This window comes from Pseudophryne corroboree, unplaced genomic scaffold, assembly GCF_028390025.1.
Source record: "Pseudophryne corroboree isolate aPseCor3 unplaced genomic scaffold, aPseCor3.hap2 scaffold_783, whole genome shotgun sequence".
In the NCBI taxonomy this organism is placed as follows: domain Eukaryota; kingdom Metazoa; phylum Chordata; class Amphibia; order Anura; family Myobatrachidae; genus Pseudophryne; species Pseudophryne corroboree.
In genome coordinates, this window is record NW_026970362.1 from 145,646 (window position 1) to 168,803 (window position 23,158).

The 23,158-nt window shown below is 44.7% G+C and overlaps 1 protein-coding gene across 1 annotated transcript in view; it reads right to left on the reverse strand.

The window, feature by feature from the left end:
* The window catches only part of SYT11 (synaptotagmin 11), a 100,805-nt gene extending 83,153 nt beyond the window's left edge, over positions 1 to 17,652 (reverse strand). Inside the window, exon 1 of the mRNA XM_063954892.1 lies at positions 17,625 to 17,652. The gene's annotated coding sequence lies outside the window, so the exon portion shown is untranslated. The remainder of the gene's footprint in view (positions 1 to 17,624) is intronic.
* Positions 17,653 to 23,158: the final 5,506 nt, after the last annotated feature.

Sequence of the window (23,158 nt, forward strand, 5' to 3'; positions counted from 1 at the left end):
GAACTGGCTGCTGGTGCAGCTTTTTCCTTCTTCCCTTGTCTCTGTGCAGAAAGGAAGCGCCTTTGACCCGCTTGCTTTTCTGAAGCCGAAAGGACTGTACCTGAAAATACGGTGCTTTCTGAGGCTGTGAGGAAACCTGAGGTAAAAAAATTTCTTCCCAGCTGTTGCTGTGGATACGAGGTCCCAGAGACCATCCCCAAACAATTCCTCACCCTTATAAGGCAGAATCTTCATGTGCATTTTACAGGCAGCATCACCTGTCCACTGCCGGGTTTCTAATACTCTCCTGGCAGAATGGACATTGCCTTAATTCTGGATGCCAGCCGGCAAATATCCCTCTGTGCATCTCTCATATATAAGACGACGTCTTTAATATGCTCTATGTTAGCAAACTATTATCCCTGTCTTAGAGTAGTAATATTATCTGACAGGGTATCAGACCACGCTGCAGCAGCACTATTCATGCTGAGGCAATTGCAGGTCTGAGTATAGTACCTGAGTTTGTATATACAGACTTCAGGATAGCCTCCTGCTTTTTATCAGCAGGCTCCTTCAAAGTGGCCGTATCCTAAGACGACAGTGCCACCTTTTTTGACAAACGTGTGAGCGCCTTATCCACCCTAGGGGATATCTCCCAACGTGACCTATCCTCTGGCGGGAAAGGGTACGCCATCAGTAACTTTTTAGAAATTACCAGTTTCTTATCGGGGGAACCCACGCTACTTTACACACTTCATTCATTCATCTGATGGGGGAACAAAACACTGGCTGCTTTTTCTCCCCAAAAATAAAACCCCTTTTATGTGGTACTTGGGTTCATGTCAGAAATGCGTAACACATTTTTCATTGCCGAGATCATGTAACGGATGTTCCTAGTGGATTGTGTATATGTCTCAACCTCGTCGACACTGGAGTCAGACTCCGTGTCGACATCTGTGTCTGCCATCTGAGGTAACGGGCGTTTTTTTGAGCCCCTGATGGCCTTTGAGACGCCTGGGCAGGCGCGGGCTGAGAAGCCGGCTGTCCCACCGCTGTTTTACGTCATCCAGCCTTTTATGTAAGGAGTTGACATTGTCAGTTAATACCTTCCACCTATCCATCCACTCTGGTGTCGGCCCCACAGGGGGCGACATCCCATTTATCGGCCTCTGCTCCTCCTCCACGTAACCTTCCTCATCCCACATGTCGACACAGCCGTACCGACACACAGCACACACACAGGGAATGCTCTGACTGAGGACAGGACCCCACAAAGCCCTTTGGGGAGACAGAGAGAGAGTATGCCAGCACACACCAGAGCGCTATATAATGCAGGGATTAACACCATCACTGAGTGAATTTTCCCCAATAGCTGCTTGTATACATATATTGCGCCTAAATTTAGTGCCCCCCCTCTCTTTTTAACCCTTTGAGCCTGAAAACTACAGGGGAGAGCCTGGGAAACTGTCTTCCAGCTACACTGTGAAGAGAAAATGGCGCCAGTGTGCTGAGGGAGAAGCCCCGCCCCTTTTTCGGCGGACTTTTCTCCCGCTTTTTTATGGATTCTGGCAGGGTAATTTATCACATATATAGCCCTGGGACTATATATTGTGATGATTTGCCAGCCAAGGTGTCTTATATTGCCCTCAGGGCTCCCCTCCCCCCAGCGCCCTGCACCCATCAGTGACCGGAGTGTGAGGTGTACATGAGGAGCAATGGCGCACAGCTGCAGTGCTGTGCGCTACCTTGTTGAAGACAGAAGTCTTCTGCCGCCGATTTTCCGGAATACTTCTTGCTTCTGGCTCTGTAAGGGGGCCGGCGGTGCGGCTCCGGGACCGAACATCGAGGTCGGGTCCTGTGGTCGATTCCTCTGGAGCTAATGGTGTCCAGTAGCCTAAGAAGCCCAAGCTACCACCAGTTAGGTAGGTTCGCTTCTTCTCCCCTTAGTCCCTCGCTGCAGTGAGTCTGTTGCCAGCAGATCTCACGAAAAATAAAAAACCTAAATATACTTTCTTTCTAGGAGCTCAGGAGAGCCCCTAGTGTGCATCCAGCTCAGCCGGGCACAAGATTCTAACTGAGGTCTGGAGGAGGGTCATAGTGGGAGGAGCCAGTGCACACCAGGTAGTCCTAAAGCTTTCTTTAGTTGTGCCCAGTCTCCTGCGGAGCCGCTATTCCCCATGGTCCTTACGGAGTCCCAGCATCCACTTAGGACGTCAGAGAAATCAGATATGGTGAATTACAGGACAAAGCACCCAAATCCGACACCCGTCTAGCAGAGGCAATAGCCAGCAGAAACAACACCTTAAGAGAAAGCCACTTAAGGTCTGCCGATTCAAGAGGCTCAAACGGAGACTCTTGCAACGCCTCCAGAACCACGACAAGTCCCAAGGAGCCACCGGCAGGACGTAAGGAGGTTGAATCTGCAACACACCCTGAGTGAATGTATGAATATCAGGTAAAGTTGCAATTTTTCTCTGGAACCAAACCGACAAGGCAGAAATATGAACCTTGATGGAAGCCAGATGAAGGCTTAAGTCCAGGCCCTGTTGTAGAAAGGCCAAAAGTTTGGCCGTACTAAACTTGTAAGCGTCATGATTGTTAGATGCGCACCAAGCAAAGTAAGAATTCCAGACCCTATGGCAAATCAGAGCAGAAGATGGTTTCCAGCCTTCAACATGGTTTGAATGACCGCCACAGAAAATCCTTTGGCCCTTAAGACGGAAGCTTCAAGAACCACGCCGTAAAAAAGCCAACCGTGCTAAATCCTGATATACACAGGGGCCCTGAACAAGGAGATCTGGTCATTGTGGAAGTAGAAGAGGACGCTCTATCGAGAGACCCTGAAGGTCTGAGAACCAATGCCGTCTGGGCCACGCTGGAGCCATCAGCAGTAGGATTCCTCCTTCTTGCTTGAACTTCCTTATTACGCTGGGCAGGAGTGACACCGGAGGGAACACGTATGGCAGCCGAAAGTTCCATGGAATTGCCAGTGCGTCCACGAACACTGCTTGAGGATCCCTTGTCCTTGTTCCGAAAACCGGATCCTTGTGATTGTGTCGAGATGCCATCAGGTCCACATCTGGAAGGCCCCACTTGTCCACGAGGAGTTGAAACACATCTGGATGGAGGCTCCATTCTCCAGCGCGTACATCCCGATGACTGAGAAAGTACGCTTCCCAGTTTAGGACCCCCGGAATGAACACTGCCGATATGGCTGACAGATGGCATTTCCGCCCACTGAAGAATCCGTGATACTTCCCTCACTGCCATGCTGCTTCCAGTGCCGCCTTGATGATTGATGTATGGCACCATGGTGGCGTTGTCCGACTGTACTTGAACAGGTCTGTTCTGTATTAAATGCTGGGCCAAGTTCAATGAGTTGAACACCGCCCGCAATTCCAGAATGTTTATCAGGAGTGTTGCTCCAACACCACGCCCCAACCTCTCAGACTGGCATCCGTCGTCAGAAGAACCCAGTTGGAGATCCAGAAGGGACGACCCCTGCTCAATCGTTGGTCCTGAAGCCACCAGCTCAGTGACAGACGGACCTCCGGAGACAAGGAGATCATTTGAAACCTGATCCAGTTAGGCAGGCCGTCCCACTTTGCAAGAATCAGCTTCTGCAAAGGGCGGGAATGGAATTGAGCGTACTCCACCATGTCGAAAGCCGACACCATGAGACCTAGCACTTGCATTGCCGAATGTACCGACACACGCGGGGACGAGATAGGAAGCATTGAATCCTGTCCTGAAGCTTCAGGACTTTCTCCTGAGACAAGAACAACCGCTGGTTATGAGAGTCCAACAACGCCCCCAGGTGCACCATGCTCTGAGCAGGGACCAGGGAAGATTTCTTCCAGTTGATAAGCCACCCATGGGCTTGCAGAAACCGGATAGTCAAATCTAGATGACGTAAGAGAATCTCTGGGGAATTTGTCAGGATCAACAAGTCGTCCAGGTACGGTAGGATCCTGACCCCTTGACGGCAGAGCACAGCCTTCATTACTGCCATGACCTTGGTGAAGACTTACGGAGCCGTGGTCAAAACAAAAGTTAACGCCCGAAATTGGTAATGGAGGTTGCCAACCGCAAACCTCAGGTACTGCTAATGCGACACTGCAATAGGAATATGCAGGTAAGCATCCTGTATGTCCAGGGAGACCATATAATCCCCAGGTTCCAAGGCCAGAACAATAGAGCAAAGAGTTTCCATACGAAACTTGGAGACCCTCACAAATCTGCTCAAGGACTTGCGGTTGAGAATGGGCCGGGAGGACCCATTCGTTTTCGGGATTAGGAACAGCGGGTGAATAGTACCCCTTGCCTCTCTGAACCAGAGGCACCTGTACTACCACTCCTGTGTTCAGGAGGGACTGTACCACCGAATTAAGAGTTTTTGCCTTCACCTGATCCGAAGGGACGTCTGTCAGGCAAAATCGATGAGGGGGACGCTTCTTGAAGGATACGGCGTAACCTGGAGTGACGACTTCCCGTACCCAGGCATCGGAAGTGGTCTTCAACCATTCCTGGGTATACCTTAGAAGTCGGCCTCCCACCCTGGGATCCCCCAGAGGGAGGCCCGCCCAGTCATGCGGCAGGCTTGTAAGTTTTGGAAGCAGGCTGACGGGCAGCCCAGGCCCGTTTGGGTTAGGGCTTATTGGGATTGGAAGTGCGAGCCTGTTTTTGGTACGCCTGACCTTTTGCTTTCCCTGAAGGACGAAAGGAGCGAAAGGAAGTACTCTAAGCTTTCGGCACTTAAGGAGCAGTATTAGGTAGACATGCTGTTTCAGCAGAAACTAAGTCAGCCACTATCTTGTTGAGGTCTTCTCCGAAAAGAATGTCTCCCTTAAAAGGGAGTACCTCCAGGGGTTTCTTAGAGTCCAGATCTACCGACCAGGACCGTACCCAGAGAATCCGGTGAGCCAAAATGGACGTAGTAGAAGCCTTGGCCTCCAGGATACCGGCATCAGAAGCCGCCTCCTTAATGTAATGAGACGCTGTGACAATAGATGACAGGCATTGTCTAGCATGATCAGAAGCGTTGGACGGCAACTCCGCCTCCAGCTCCTGAGCCCACGCTTCAATAGCCTCTGCAGCCCATGTCACTGCAATGGTGGACCTATGCGCAGCACCAGTTAGGGAGTAAATTGCCCATAAATGATGTACAGTGTGTGATATAGGGTGCTGTGTGTATAATGTACAGTGTATGATATAGGGTGCTGTGTGTATAATGTACAGTGTGTGATATAGGGTGCTGTGTGTATAATGTACAGTGTGTGATATAGGGTGCTGTGTGTATAATGTACAGTGTGTGATATAGGGTGCTGTGTGTATAATGTACAGTGTGTGATATAGGGTGCTGTGTGTATAATGTACAGTGTGTGATATAGGGTGCTGTGTGTGTATAATGTACAGTGTGTGATATAGGGTGCTGTGTGTGTATAATGTACAGTGTGTGATATAGGGTGCTGTGTGTATAATGTACAGTGTATAATATAGGGTGCTGTGTGTATAATGTACAGAGTATAAAATAGGGTGCTGTGTGTATAATGTACAGTGTGTGATATAGGGTGCTGTGTGTATAATGTACAGTGTATGATATAGGGTGCTGTGTGTATAATGTACAGTGTATGATATAGGGTGCTGTGTGTATAATGTACAGTGTGTGATATAGGGTGCTGTGTGTATAATGTACAGTGTATGATATAGGGTGCTGTGTGTATAATGTACAGTGTATGATATAGGGTGCTGTGTGTATAATGTACAGTGCTGTGTATGATATAGGGTGCTGTGTGTATGATGTACAGTGCTGTGTGTGATATAGGGTGCTGTGTGTATGATGTACAGTGCTAAGAGACCTCCTGTGCCGGTACAATACAATACACACATTATACACACACAGCACCCTATATCATACACAGCACTGTACATTATACACACAGCACCCTATATCATACACAGCACTGTACATTATACACACAGCACCCTATATCATACACTGTACATTATACACACACACACACACACACAGCACCTTATATTATACACTGTACATTATACACACACAGCACCCTATATCATACACTGTACATTATACACACAGCACCCTATATCATACACTGTACATTATACACACAGCACCCTATATCAAACACTGTACATTATATACACACAGCACCCTATATCATACACTTTACATTATATACAAACAGCACCCTATATCATACACTGTACATTATACACACAGCACCCTATATCATACACTGTACATTATATACACACAGCACCCTATATCATACACTGTACATTATATACACACACAGCACCTTATATCATACACTGTACATTATATACACACACAGCACCCTATATCATACACTGTACATTATATACACACAGCACCCTATATCATACACTTTACATTATATACAAACAGCACCCTATATCATACACTGTACATTATACACACAGCACCCTATATCATACACTGTACATTATATACACACAGCACCCTATATCATACACTGTACATTATATACACACAGCACCCTATATCATACACTTTACATTATATACAAACAGCACCCTATATCATACACAGCAACCTATATTATACACTGTACATTATACACACACAGCACCCTATATTATATTATACAAACAGCACCCTATATTATACACTGTACATTATACACACAGCACCCTATATCATACACTGTACATTATACACACAGCATCCTATATCATACACAGCACTGTACATTATACAAACAGCACCCTATATCATACACTGTACATTATACACACACCGCACCCTATATCATACACATCTCTGTACATTATACACACAGCACCCTATATCATACACACACAGCACCCTATATCACACACTGTACATAATACACGCAGCACCCTATATCATACACAGCACTGTACATTATACACACAGCACCCTATATCATACACAGCACTGTACTTTTCTCTTTCTCTACGATTGCCATCACCTGTGTTGAACAGGTTAATGGATAAGAAAGGTGTTTTACCAGAGGTGCCGGCAATCATACATTATGAGGGAAGTCCAGCAGCAGAGTATTGTGTCCCTCTTGGAAAGGGTCATGTTGGGAGGTATGCTATAATATACACTGTACATTATACACACAGCACCCTATATCATACACTGTACATTATACACACAGCAACCTATATCATACACTGTACATTATACACACAGCACTCTATATCATACACTGTACATTATATACACACAGCACCCTATTTCATACACTGTACATTATATACACACAGCACCCTATATCATACACTATACATTATATACACACAGCACCCTATATCATACACTGTACATTATATACACACACAGCACCCTATATCATACACTGTACATTATATACACACAGCACCCTATATCATACACTGTACATTATATATACACACAGCACCCTATATCATACACTGTACATTATATATACACAGCACCCTATATCATACACTGTACATTATATACACACACAGCACCCTATATCATACACTGTACATTATACACACAGCACTCTATATCATACACTGTACATTATACACAACACCCTATATTATACACTGTACATTATACACACAGCACTCTATATCATATACTGTACATTATACACACAGCACCCTATATCCTACACACAGCACTGTACTTTATACACACAGCTCCCTATATCATATCCTGTACATTATACACACAGCACCCTATATCATACACTGCACATTATACACACAGCACCCTATATTATACACTGTACATTATACACACAGCATCCTATATCATACACTGTACATTATACACACAGCACCCTATATCATACACAGCACTGTACATTATACACAGAGCACCCTATATTATACACTGTACATTATACACACAGCACCCTATTTTATACTCTGTACATTATACACACAGCACCCTATTTTATACTCTGTACATTATACACACAGCACCCTATATCATACACTGTACATTATACAAACACAGCACCCTATATCATACACTGTACATTATATACACACACAGCACCCTATATTATACTCTGTACATTATACACACAGCACCCTATATTATACACTGTACATTATACACACAGCACCCTATATCATACACAGCACCCTATATTATACTCTGTACATTATACACACACACACAGCACCCTATATCATACACTGTACATTATACACACAGCACCCTATATTATAAACTGTACATTATACACACAGCACCCTATATCATACACAACACCCTATATTATACTCTGTACATTATACACACAGCACCCTATATCATACACAGCACCCTATATTATACTCTGTACATTATACACACAGCACCCTATATTATACACTGTACATTATACACACACAGCACCCTATATCACACACTGTACATTAAACACACAGCACCCTATATCATACACAGCACTGTACATTATACACAGCACCCTATATCATAAACAGCACTGTACATTATACACACAGCACCCTATATTATACACTGTACATTATACACACAGCACCCTATATCACACACTGTACATTATACACACAGCACCCTATATCATACACTGTACAATATACACACAGCACCCTATATCATACACTGTACATTATGCACACAGCACCCTATATCATACACAGCATCCTATATTATACTCTACATTATACACACAACACACTATATTATACACTGTATATTATACACACACAGCACCCTATATCATACACTGTACATTATACACACACAGCACCCTATATCATACACTGTACATTATATACACACACAGCACCCTATATTATACTCTGTACATTATACACACAGCACCCTATATTATACACTGTACATTATACACACAGCACTCTATATCATACTCTGTACATTATACACACAGCACCCTATATTATACTCTGTACATTATACACACAGCACCCTATATTATACACTGTACATTATACACACAGCACCCTATATTATACTCTGTACATTATACACACAGCACCCTATATCATACACACACTGTACATTATACACACACACAGCACCTTATATCATACACTGTACATTATACACACACAGCACCCTATATCATACACTGTACATTATACACACACAGCACCCTATATCATACACTGTACATTATATACACACACAGCACCCTATATTATACTCTGTACATTATACACACAGCACCCTATATTATACACTGTACATTATACACACAGCACTCTATATCATACTCTGTACATTATACACACAGCACCCTATATTATACTCTGTACATTATACACACAGCACCCTATATTATACACTGTACATTATACACACAGCACCCTATATTATACTCTGTACATTATACACACAGCACCCTATATCATACACACACTGTACATTATACACACACACAGCACCTTATATCATACACTGTACATTATACACACACAGCACCCTATATCATACACTGTACATTATACACACAACACCCTATATTATACACTGTACATTATACACACAGCACCCTATATCATACACAGCACCCTATATTATACTCTGTACATTATACACACAGCACCCTATATATTATACACTGTACATTATACACACAGCACCCTATATCATACACTGTACATTATACACACAGCATCCTATATCATACACTGTACATTATATACACACACAGCACCCTATATCATACACTGTACATTATACACAGCACCCTATATCACACACTGTACATTATACACACAGCACCCTATATCATACACTGTACATTATATACACACACAGCACTCTATATGATACACTGTGTACATTATACAAACAGCACCTTATATCACACCCTGTACATTATACACAGCACCCTATATCATACACAGTGCTGTACATTATACACACAGCACCTTATATCATACACTGCACATTATACACACAGCATCCTATATCATACACTGTACATTATATACACACACAGCACCCTATATCATACACTGTACATTAAACACACAGCACCCTATATTATACATAGTACTGTACATTATACACACAGCACCCTATATCATACACTGTACATTATAAACACAGCACCCTATATCATACACTGTACATTATACACACAGCACCCTATATCACACACTGTACATTATATACACACAGCACCCTATATCACACACTGTACATTATACACACACATCACCCTATATCATACACTGTACATCATACACACAGCACCCTATATCACACACTGTACATTATACACACACAGCACCCTATATCATACACTGTACATTATACACACACAGCACCCTATATCATACACTGTACATTATACACACAGCATCCTATATCATACACTGTACATTATACACACACAGCACCCTATATCATACACTGTACATTATACACACAACACCCTATATTATACACTGTACATTATACACACAGCACCCTATATCATACACAGCACCCTATATTATACTCTGTACATTATACACACAGCACCCTATATATTATACACTGTACATTATACACACAGCACCCTATATCATACACACACTGTACATTATACACACACACAGCACCTTATATCATACACTGTACATTATACACACACAGCACCCTATATCATACACTGTACATTATACACACAACACCCTATATTATACACTGTACATTATACACACAGCACCCTATATCATACACAGCACCCTATATTATACTCTGTACATTATACACACAGCACCCTATATATTATACACTGTACATTATACACACAGCACCCTATATCATACACTGTACATTATACACACAGCATCCTATATCATACACTGTACATTATATACACACACAGCACCCTATATCATACACTGTACATTATACACAGCACCCTATATCACACACTGTACATTATACACACAGCACCCTATATCATACACTGTACATTATATACACACACAGCACTCTATATGATACACTGTGTACATTATACAAACAGCACCTTATATCACACCCTGTACATTATACACAGCACCCTATATCATACACAGTGCTGTACATTATACACACAGCACCTTATATCATACACTGTACATTATACACACAGCATCCTATATCATACACTGTACATTATATACACACACAGCACCCTATATCATACACTGTACATTAAACACACAGCACCCTATATTATACATAGTACTGTACATTATACACACAGCACCCTATATCATACACTGTACATTATAAACACAGCACCCTATATCATACACTGTACATTATACACACAGCAACCTATATCATACACAGCACTGTACATTATACACACAGCACCCTATATCACACACTGTACATTATATACACACAGCACCCTATATCACACACTGTACATTATACACACACATCACCCTATATCATACACTGTACATCATACACACAGCACCCTATATCACACACTGTACATTATACACACACAGCACCCTATATCATACACTGTACATTATACACACACAGCACCCTATATCATACACTGTACATTATACACACAGCATCCTATATCATACACTGTACATTATACACACAGCACCCTATATCATACACTGTACATTATACACACAGCACCCTATATCATACACTGTACATTATATACACACAGCACCCTATATCATACACTGTACATTATACACACAGCACCCTATATCACACACTGTACATTATACACACAGCACCCTATATCATACACTGTACATTATACACACAGCACCCTATATCATACACTGTACATAATACACACACAGCACCCTATATCATACACAGCACTGTACATTATACACACACAGCACCCTATATCATACACTGTACATTATACACACACAGCACCCTATATCATACACTGTACATTATACACACACAGCACCCTATATCATACACTGTACATTACACACACAGCACCCTATATCATACACTGTACATTATACACACAGCACCCTATATCATACACAGCACTGTACATTATATACACAGCACCCTATATCATACACTGTACATTATACACACAGCACCCTATATCATACACAGCACTGTACATTATACACACAGCACCCTATATCACACACTGTACATTATACACACACAGCACCCTATATCATACACAGCACTGTACATTATACACACAGCACCCTATATCATACACCAGTGGTGGCCAAACAGTCGATCGCGATCGACTGGTCGATCGCGGACATGCGACCAGTCGATCGCGATCCGCCGCCCAGCCACCCGAAGCCGCGCCTCTCCTGCCCTCCGCTCCCGCTCTGTCTCCTCACAGTCTGACGGCCGAGTGTATAGCTCAAATCAGGTGCCGGTTCGTTAGCCAATGAGAGCTCGCGGACCGGCACCTGATTTGAGCCATACACGCTGCCGTCAGACTGAGGAGGCAGAACGGGAGCAGCAGGCAGGAGAGGCGCGCGCTGCGCTCACCACACACCAACGGTGAGCTGTTCTATAATCTATACATGTCTGGCACTGGGGGAATATCTGGCTCTGCAGACACATGGCACTGTGGGGGCATATCTGGTACTGTTGGGGCATATCTGGCACTGTGGGGCATGTCTGGCACTGTGGGGTCATGTGTGGCACTGGGGGCATATCTGGCTCTGCGGGCACATGGCACTGTGGGGGCATATCTGGCACTGGGGGCATATCTGGCACTGTGGGGCATGTCTGGCACTGTGGGGTCATGTGTGGCACTGGGGGAATATCTGGCTCTGCGGGCACATAGCACTGTGGGGGCATATCTGGCACTGGGGGCATATCTGGCACTGGGGCATGTCTGGCACTGCGGGGTCATGTGTGGCACTGGGGGCATATCTGGCTCTGTGGGCACATGGCACTGTGGGGGCATGTCTGGCACTGTGGGGTCATGTGTGGCACTGGGGGAATATCTGGCTCTGCGGGCACATGGCACTGTGGGGGCATATCTGGCACTGGGGGCATATCTGGCACTGTGGGGCATGTCTGGCACTGTGGGGTCATGTGTGGCACTGGGGGCATATCTGGCTCTGCGGGCACATGGCACTGTGGGGGCATGTCTGGCACTGTGGGGTCATGTGTGGCACTGGGGGAATATCTGGCTCTGCGGGCACATGGCACTGTGGGGGCATATCTGGCACTGGGGGCATATCTGGCACTGTGGGGCATGTCTGGCACTGTGGGGTCATGTGTGGCACTGGGGGCATATCTGGCTCTGCGGGCACATGGCACTGTGGGGGCATATCTGGTACTGTGGGGGCATGTCTGGCACTGTGGGGTCATGTGTGGCACTGGGGGAATATCTGGCTCTGCGGGCACATGGCACTGTGGGGGCATATCTGGCACTGGGGGCATATCTGGCACTGTGGGGGCATGTCTGGCACTTTGGGGTCGTGTGTGGCACTGGGGGCATATCTGTCTCTGCGGGCACATGACACTGTGGGGGCATGTCTGGCACTGTGGGGTCATGTGTGGCACTGGGGGAATATCTGGCACTGCGGGCACATGGCACTGTGGGGGCATATCTGGCACTGTGGGGGCATATCTGTAATCTGGCGCTGTGGGGGCATATCTGTATCTGGCACTGTGGGGTCATATGTGGCACTGGGCATATCTGGCTCTGTGGGCACATGGCACTGTGGGGGCATATCTGTATCTGGCAGTGTGGGGGCATATCTGGCACTGTGGGGTCATATGTGGCACTGGGCATATCTGGCTCTGCGGGCACATGGCACTGTGGGGGCATATCTGGCACTGTGGGCACATGGCACTGTGGGGGCATGTGTATCTGGCACTGTGGGGGCATATCTGGCACTGTGGGGGCATGTGTATCTGGCACTGGGGGCATATGTGTTTGAGGTTTTTACCTGTGGGGGCCAATGTGTTATTTTGCGTGAGGTAGTCATTACACTCTGCGCAGCAAGGCTACGTCCCTTTTTTTTTGTTATACCACGCCCATTTTTAGTTATAGCACGCCCACTTTTTGTTATGCCACGCCCCTTTTTTTGCGCGCGCGCCTGCGGCGCGCGCTATTATTCCTCCTAGGTAGATCACAAAAGCTTTTTAGCTTTCACAGTAGATCACCGACTCCAAAAGTCTGGCCACCCCTGTCATACACTGTACATTATACACACAGCACCCTATATCATACACTGTACATTATACACACAGCATCCTATATCATACACTGTACATTATATACACACAGCACCCTATATCATACACTGTACATTATACACACAGCACCCTATATCATACACAGCACTGTACATTATATACACAGCACCCTATATCATACACTGTACATTATACACACAGCACCCTATATCATACACAGCACTGTACATTATACACACACAGCACCCTATATCATACACAGCACCCTATATCATACACTGTACATTATACACACAGCACCCTATATCATACACAGCACTGTACATTATATACACAGCACCCTATATCATACACTGTACATTATACACACAGCACCCTATATCATACACAGCACTGTACATTATACACACACAGCACCCTATATCACACACTGTACATTATACACACACACAGCACCCTATATCATACACAGCACTGTACATTATACACACACAGCACCCTATATCATACACAGCACTGTACATTATACACACAGCACCCTATATCATACTGTACATTATACACACAGCACCCTATATCATACACAGCACTGAACATTATATACACAGCACCCTATATCATACACTGTACATTATATACACACAGCACCCTATATCATACACAGCACTGTACATTATACACACACAGCACCCTATATCATACACATCACTGTACATTATACACACAGCACCCTATATCATACACTGTACATTACACACAGCACCCTATATCATACACAGCACTGTACATTATATACACAGCACCCTATATCATACACTGTACATTATACACACAGCACCCTATATCATACACAGCACTGTACATTATACACACACAGCACCCTATATCACACACTGTGCATTATACAAACAGCACCCTATATCATACACTGTACATTATACACACAGCACCCTATATCATACACAGCACCCTATATCATATACTGTACATTATACACACAGCACCCTATATCATACACAGCACTGTACATTATACACACACAGCACCCTATATTATACACTACATTATACACACACAGCACCCTATATCATACACATCACTGTGCATTATACACACACAGCACCCTATATTATACACTGTACATTATACACACACAGCACCCTATATCATACACAGCACTGTACATTATACACACAGCACCCTATATCATACACTGTACATTATACACACAGCACCCTATATCACACACTGTACATTATACACACACACAGCACCCTATATCATACACAGCACTGTACATTATACACACACAGCACCCTATATCATACACAGCACTGTACATTATACACACAGCACCCTATATCATACACTGTACATTATACACACAGCACCCTATATCATACACAGCACTGAACATTATATACACAGCACCCTATATCATACACTGTACATTATATACACACAGCACCCTATATCATACACAGCACTGTACATTATACACACACAGCACCCTATATCATACACATCACTGTACATTATACACACAGCACCCTATATCATACACTGTACATTACACACAGCACCCTATATCATACACAGCACTGTACATTATATACACAGCACCCTATATGATACACTGTACATTATACACACAGCACCCTATATCATACACAGCACTGTACATTATACACACACAGCACCCTATATCACACACTGTGCATTATACAAACAGCACCCTATATCATACACTGTACATTATACACACAGCACCCTATATCATACACAGCACCCTATATCATATACTGTACATTATACACACAGCACCCTATATCATACACAGCACTGTACATTATACACACACAGCACCCTATATTATACACTACATTATACACACACAGCACCCTATATCATACACATCACTGTGCATTATACACACACAGCACCCTATATTATACACTGTACATTATACACACACAGCACCCTATATCATACACAGCACTGTACATTATACACACAGCACCCTATATCATACACTGTACATTATACACACAGCACCCTATATCATACACAGCACTGTACATTATATACACAGCACCCTATATCATACACTGTACATTATACACACAGCACCCTATATCATACACAGCACTGTACATTATACACACACAGCACCCTATATCACACACTGTACATTATACACACAGCACCCTATATCATACACTGTACATTATACACACAGCACCCTATATCATATACTGTACATTATACACACAGCACCCTATATCATACACAGCACTGTACATTATACACACACAGCACCCTATATTATACACTACATTATACACACACAGCACCCTATATCATACACATCACTGTACATTATACACACAGCACCCTATATCATACACTGTACATTATACACACACAGCACCCTATATCATACACATCACTGTACATTATACACACAGCACCCTATATCATACACTGTACATTATACACACACAGCACCCTATATCATACACAGCACTGTACATTATACACACAGCACCCTATATCATACACAGCACTGTACATTATACACACACAGCACCCTATATCATACACAGCACTGTACATTATACACACAGCACCCTATATCATACACAGCACTGTACATTATACACACACAGCACCCTATATCATACACAGCACTGTACATTATACACACACAGCACCCTATATCATACACAGCACTGTACATTATACACACACAGCACCCTATATTATACACTACATTATACACACACACAGCACCCTATATCATACACATCACTGTACATTATACACACAGCACCCTATATCATACACTGTACATTATACACACACAGCACCCTATATCATACACATCACTGTACATTATACACACAGCACCCTATATCATACACTGTACATTATACACACACAGCACCCTATATCATACACAGCACTGTACATTATACACACAGCACCCTATATCATACACAGCACTGTACATTATACACACACAGCACCCTATATCATACACAGCACTGTACATTATACACACAGCACCCCTATATCATACACAGCACTGTACATTATACACACACAGCACCCTATATCATACACAGCACTGTACATTATACACACAGCACCCTATATCATACACAGCACTGTACATTATACACACACAGCACCCTATATCATACACAGCACTGTACATTATACACACACACATATATACAGCGGTCACACGCGGTACGCCCGGCTCCTGGTCATCGTCTGAATACCATGAGTGACCATGTACAATACATCTACCATCGATGATAGAAAAACAGACAGACAGGTTTCCGCCATCGATGGTAGCGCTATATCCGCTGCCCCCGTCCCCGGCTCCAGCATACACACTAAAAGAAACGACGCGCATGCGCAAAAACGAGATTACGCCAAATCAATGTCATACATCGATAATTTGCGGCACCATCGGATCAGACTTTAACCATCGATGGCAGTTACAATTCTGATCACGTTGGTTCTTTTAGTATCGGGAGCGCGCGCCAATCCCGCCCCTCCCTACTGCGCATGCGCCCTAGTAGAACCATGTAAGGGGAGGAGCCTGCAGCTGGAGGATCCCGGTACCAAGATGGGCGCCCGCCATGTAGAGGAAGCCAGTCACCGGACACCGGAGGCCTCGCCACCCGTATGTACCCGGCCCCTCCGGTATACCGCGATCCATCCCCCCTGTATAACGCCGTGCACCTCCTATATGTAGTACACACCCTCCCCCTGTATAACGCTGTACACCTCCTATATGTAGTACACACCTCCCCATGTATAACGCTGTACACCTCCTATATGTAGTACACACCTCCCCCTGTATAAACGCTCTACACCTCCTATATGTAGTACACACCTCCCCCTGTATAACGCTCTACACCTCCTATATGTAGTACACACCTCCTCTGTATAACGCTGTACACCTCCTATATGTAGTACACACCTCCCCCTGTATAACGCTCTACACCTCCTATATGTAGTACACACCTCCCCCTGTATAACGCTGTACACCTCCTATATGTAGTACACACCTCCCCCCTGTATAACGCTCTACACCTCCTATATGTAGTACACACCTCCCCCTGTATAACGCTCTACACCTCCTATATGTAGTACACACCTCCCCCTGTATAACGCTGTACACCTCCTATATGTAGTACACACCTCCCCCTGTATAACGCTGTACACCTCCTATATGTAGTACACACCTCCCCCTGTATAACGCTCTACACCTCCTATATGTAGTACACACCTCCCCCTGTATAACGCTGTACACCTCCTATATGTAGTACACACCTCCCCCCTGTATAACGCTCTACACCTCCTATATGTAGTACACACCTCCCCCTGTATAACGCTCTACACCTCCTATATGTAGTACACACCTCCCCCTGTATAACGCTGTACACCTCCTATATGTAGTACACACCTCCCCCCTGTATAACGCTCTAACACCTCCTATATGTAGTACACACCTCCCCCTGTATAACGCTCTACACCTCCTATATGTAGTACACACCTCCCCTGTATAACGCTGTACACCTCCTATATGTAGTACACACCTCCCCCTGTATAACGCTCTACACCTCCTATATGTAGTACACACCTCCCCTGTATAACGCTGTACACCTCCTATATGTAGTACACACCCTCCCCCTGTATAACGCTGTACACCTCCTATATGTAGTACACACCTCCCCCTGTATAACGCTCTACACCTCTATATGTAGTACACACCTCCCCCTGTATAACGCTCTACACCTCCTATATGTAGTACACACCTCCCCCTGTATAACGCTCTACACCTCCTATATGTAGTACACACCTCCCCTGTATAACGCTCTACACCTCCTATATGTAGTACACACCTCCCCCTGTATAACGCTGTACACCTCCTATATGTAGTACACACCTCCCCCTGTATAACGCTCTACACCTCCTATATGTAGTACACACCTCCCCCTGTATAACGCTCTACACCTCCTATATGTAGTACACACCTCCCCCTGTATAACGCTCTACACCTCCTATATGTAGTACACACCTCCCCCTGTATAACGCTCTACAACCTCCTATATGTAGTACACACCTCCCCTGTATAACGCTGTACACCTCCTATATGTAGTACACACCTCCCCTGTATAACGCTGTACACCTCCTATATGTAGTACACACCTCCCCCTGTATAACGCTGTACACCTCCTATATGTAGTACACACCTCCCCCTGTATAACGCTGTACACCTCCTATATGTAGTACACACCTCCCCCTGTATAACGCTCTACACCTCCTATATGTAGTACACACCTCCCCCTGTATAACGCTCTACACCTCCTATATGTAGTACACATCTCCCCCTGTATAACGCTCTACACCTCCTATATGTAGTACACACCTCCCCCTGTATAACGCTCTACACCTCCTATATGTAGTACACACCTCCCCCTGTATAACGCTGTACACCTCCTATATGTAGTACACACCTCCCCCTGTATAACGCTGTACACCTCCTATATGTAGTACACACCTCCCCCTGTATAACGCTGCTACACCTCCTATATGTAGTACACATCTCCCCCTGTATAACGCTCTACACCTCCTATATGTAGTACACACCTCCCCCTGTATAACGCTCTACACCTCCTATATGTAGTACACATCTCCCCCTGTATAACGCTCTACACCTCCTATATGTAGTACACACCTCCCCCTGTATAACGCTCTACACCTCCTATATGTAGTACACACCTCCCCTGTATAACGCTGTACACCTCCTATATGTAGTACACACCTCCCCCTGTATAACGCTGTACACCTCCTATATGTAGTACACACCTCCCCCTGTATAACGCTCTACACCTCCTATATGTAGTACACACCTCCCCCCTGTATAACGCTCGTACACCTCCTATATGTAGTACACACCTCCCCCTGTATAACGCTGTACACCTCCTATAATGTAGTACACATCTCCCCCTGTATAACGCTCTACACCTCCTATATGTAGTACACACCTCCCCCTGTATAACGCTCTACACCTCCTATATGTAGTACACACCTCCCCTGTATAACGCTCTACACCTCCTATATGTAGTACACACCTCCCCCTGTATAACGCTCTACACCTCCTATATGTAGTACACACCTCCCCCTGTATAACGCTGTACACCTCCTATATGTAGTACACACCTCCCCCTGTATAACGCTGTACACCTCCTATATGTAGTACACACCTCCCCTGTATAACGCTGTACACCTCCTATATGTAGTACACACCTCCCCCTGTATAACGCTGTACACCTCCTATATGTAGTACACACCTCCCCTGTATAACGCTGTACACCTCCTATATGTAGTACACACCTCCCCTGTATAACGCTGTACACCTCCTATATGTAGTACACACCTCCCCTGTATAACGCTCTACACCTCCTATATGTAGTACACACCTCCCCTGTATAACGCTGTACACCTCCTATATGTAGTACACACACCTCCCCCTGTATAACGCTGTACACCTCCTATATGTAGTACACACCTCCCCCTGTATAACGCTGTACACCTCCTATATGTAGTACACACCTCCCCTGTATAACGCTCTACACCTCCTATATGTAGTACACACCTCCCCTGTATAAACGCTGTACACCTCCTATATGTAGTACACACCTCCCCCTGTATAACGCTGTACACCTCCTATATGTAGTACACACCTCCCCCTGTATAACGCTCGTACACCTCCTATATGTAGTACACACCTCCCCCTGTATAACGCTGTACACCTCCTATATGTAGTACACACCTCCCCCTGTATAACGCTGTACACCTCCTATATGTAGTACACACCTCCCCTGTATAACGCTGTACACCTCCTATATGTAGTACACACCTCCCCTGTATAACGCTGTACACCTCCTATATGTAGTACACACCTCCCCTGTATAACGCCTACACCTCCTATATGTAGTACACACCTCCCCTGTATAACGCTGTACACCTCCTATATGTAGTACACACCTCCCCCTGTATAACGCTCTACACCTCCTATATGTAGTACACACCTCCCCTGTATAACGCTGTACACCTCCTATATGTAGTACACACCTCCCCTGTATAACGCTGTACACCTCCTATATGTAGTACACACCTCCCCCTGTATAACGCTCTACACCTCCTATATGTAGTACACACCTCCCCTGTATAACGCTGTACACCTCCTATATGTAGTACACACCTCCCCTGTATAACGCTGTACACCTCCTATATGTAGTACAACACCTCCCCCTGTATAACGCTCTACACCTCCTATATGTAGTACACACCTCCCCCTGTATAACGCTCTACACCTCCTATATGTAGTACAACACCTCCCCTGTATAACGCTCTACACCTCCTATATGTAGTACACACCTCCCCCTGTATAACGCTGTACACCTCCTATATGTAGTACACACCTCCCCTGTATAACGCTGTACACCTCCTATATGTAGTACACACCTCCCCTGTATAACGCTCTACACCTCCTATATGTAGTACACACCTCCCCCTGTATAACGCTGTACACCTCCTATATGTAGTACACACCTCCCCTGTATAACGCTGTACACCTCCTATATGTAGTACACACTCCCCCCTGTATAACGCTGTACACCTCCTATATGTAGTACACACCTCCCCCTGTATAACGCTGTACACCTCCTATATGTAGTACACACCTCCCCTGTATAACGCTCTACACCTCCTATATGTAGTACACACCTCCCCTGTATAACGCTCTACACCTCCTATATGTAGTACACACCTCCCCATGTATAACGCTGTACACCTCCTATATGTAGTTACACACCTCCCCTGTATAACGCTGTACACCTCCTATATGTAGTACACACCTCCCCCTGTATAACGCTGTACACCTCCTATATGTAGTACACACCTCCCCCTGTATAACGCTGTACACCTCCTATATGTAGTACACACCTCCCCTGTATAACGCTCTACACCTCCTATATGTAGTACACACCTCCCCTGTATAACGCTCTACACCTCCTATATGTAGTACACACCTCCCCCTGTATAACGCTCTACACCTCCTATATGTAGTACACACCTCCCCCTGTATAACGCTGTACACCTCCTATATGTAGTACATCACCTCCCCCTGTATAACGCTCTACACCTCCTATATGTAGTACACACCTCCCCTGTATAACGCTGTACACCTCCTATATGTAGTACACACCTCCCCCTGTATAACGCTCTAACACCTCCTATATGTAGTACACACCTCCCCATGTATAACGCTGTACACCTCCTATATGTAGTACACACCTCCCCTGTATAACGCTGTACACCTCCTATATGTAGTACACACCTCCCCTGTATAACGCTCTACACCTCCTATATGTAGTACACACCTCCCCATGTATAACGCTGTACACCTCCTATATGTAGTACACACCTCCCCTGTATAACGCTGTACACCTCCTATATGTAGTACACACCTCCCCTGTATAACGCTGTACACCTCCTATATGTAGTACACACCTCCCCCTGTATAACGCTCTACACCTCCTATATGTAGTACACACCTCCCCTGTATAACGCTGTACACCTCCTATATGTAGTACACACCTCCCCTGTATAACGCTCTACACCTCCTATATGTAGTACACACCTCCCCCTGTATAACGCTCTACACCTCCTATATGTAGTACACACCTCCCCTGTATAACGCTCTACACTCTCCTATATGTAGTACACACCTCCCCCTGTATAACGCTCTACAACCTCCTATATGTAGTACACACCTCCCCTGTATAACGCTCTACACCTCCTATATGTAGTACACACCTCCCTGTATAACGCTGTACACCTCCTATATGTAGTTACACACCTCCCCTGGTATAACGCTGTTACACCGTCCTATTAGTGTAGGTACAC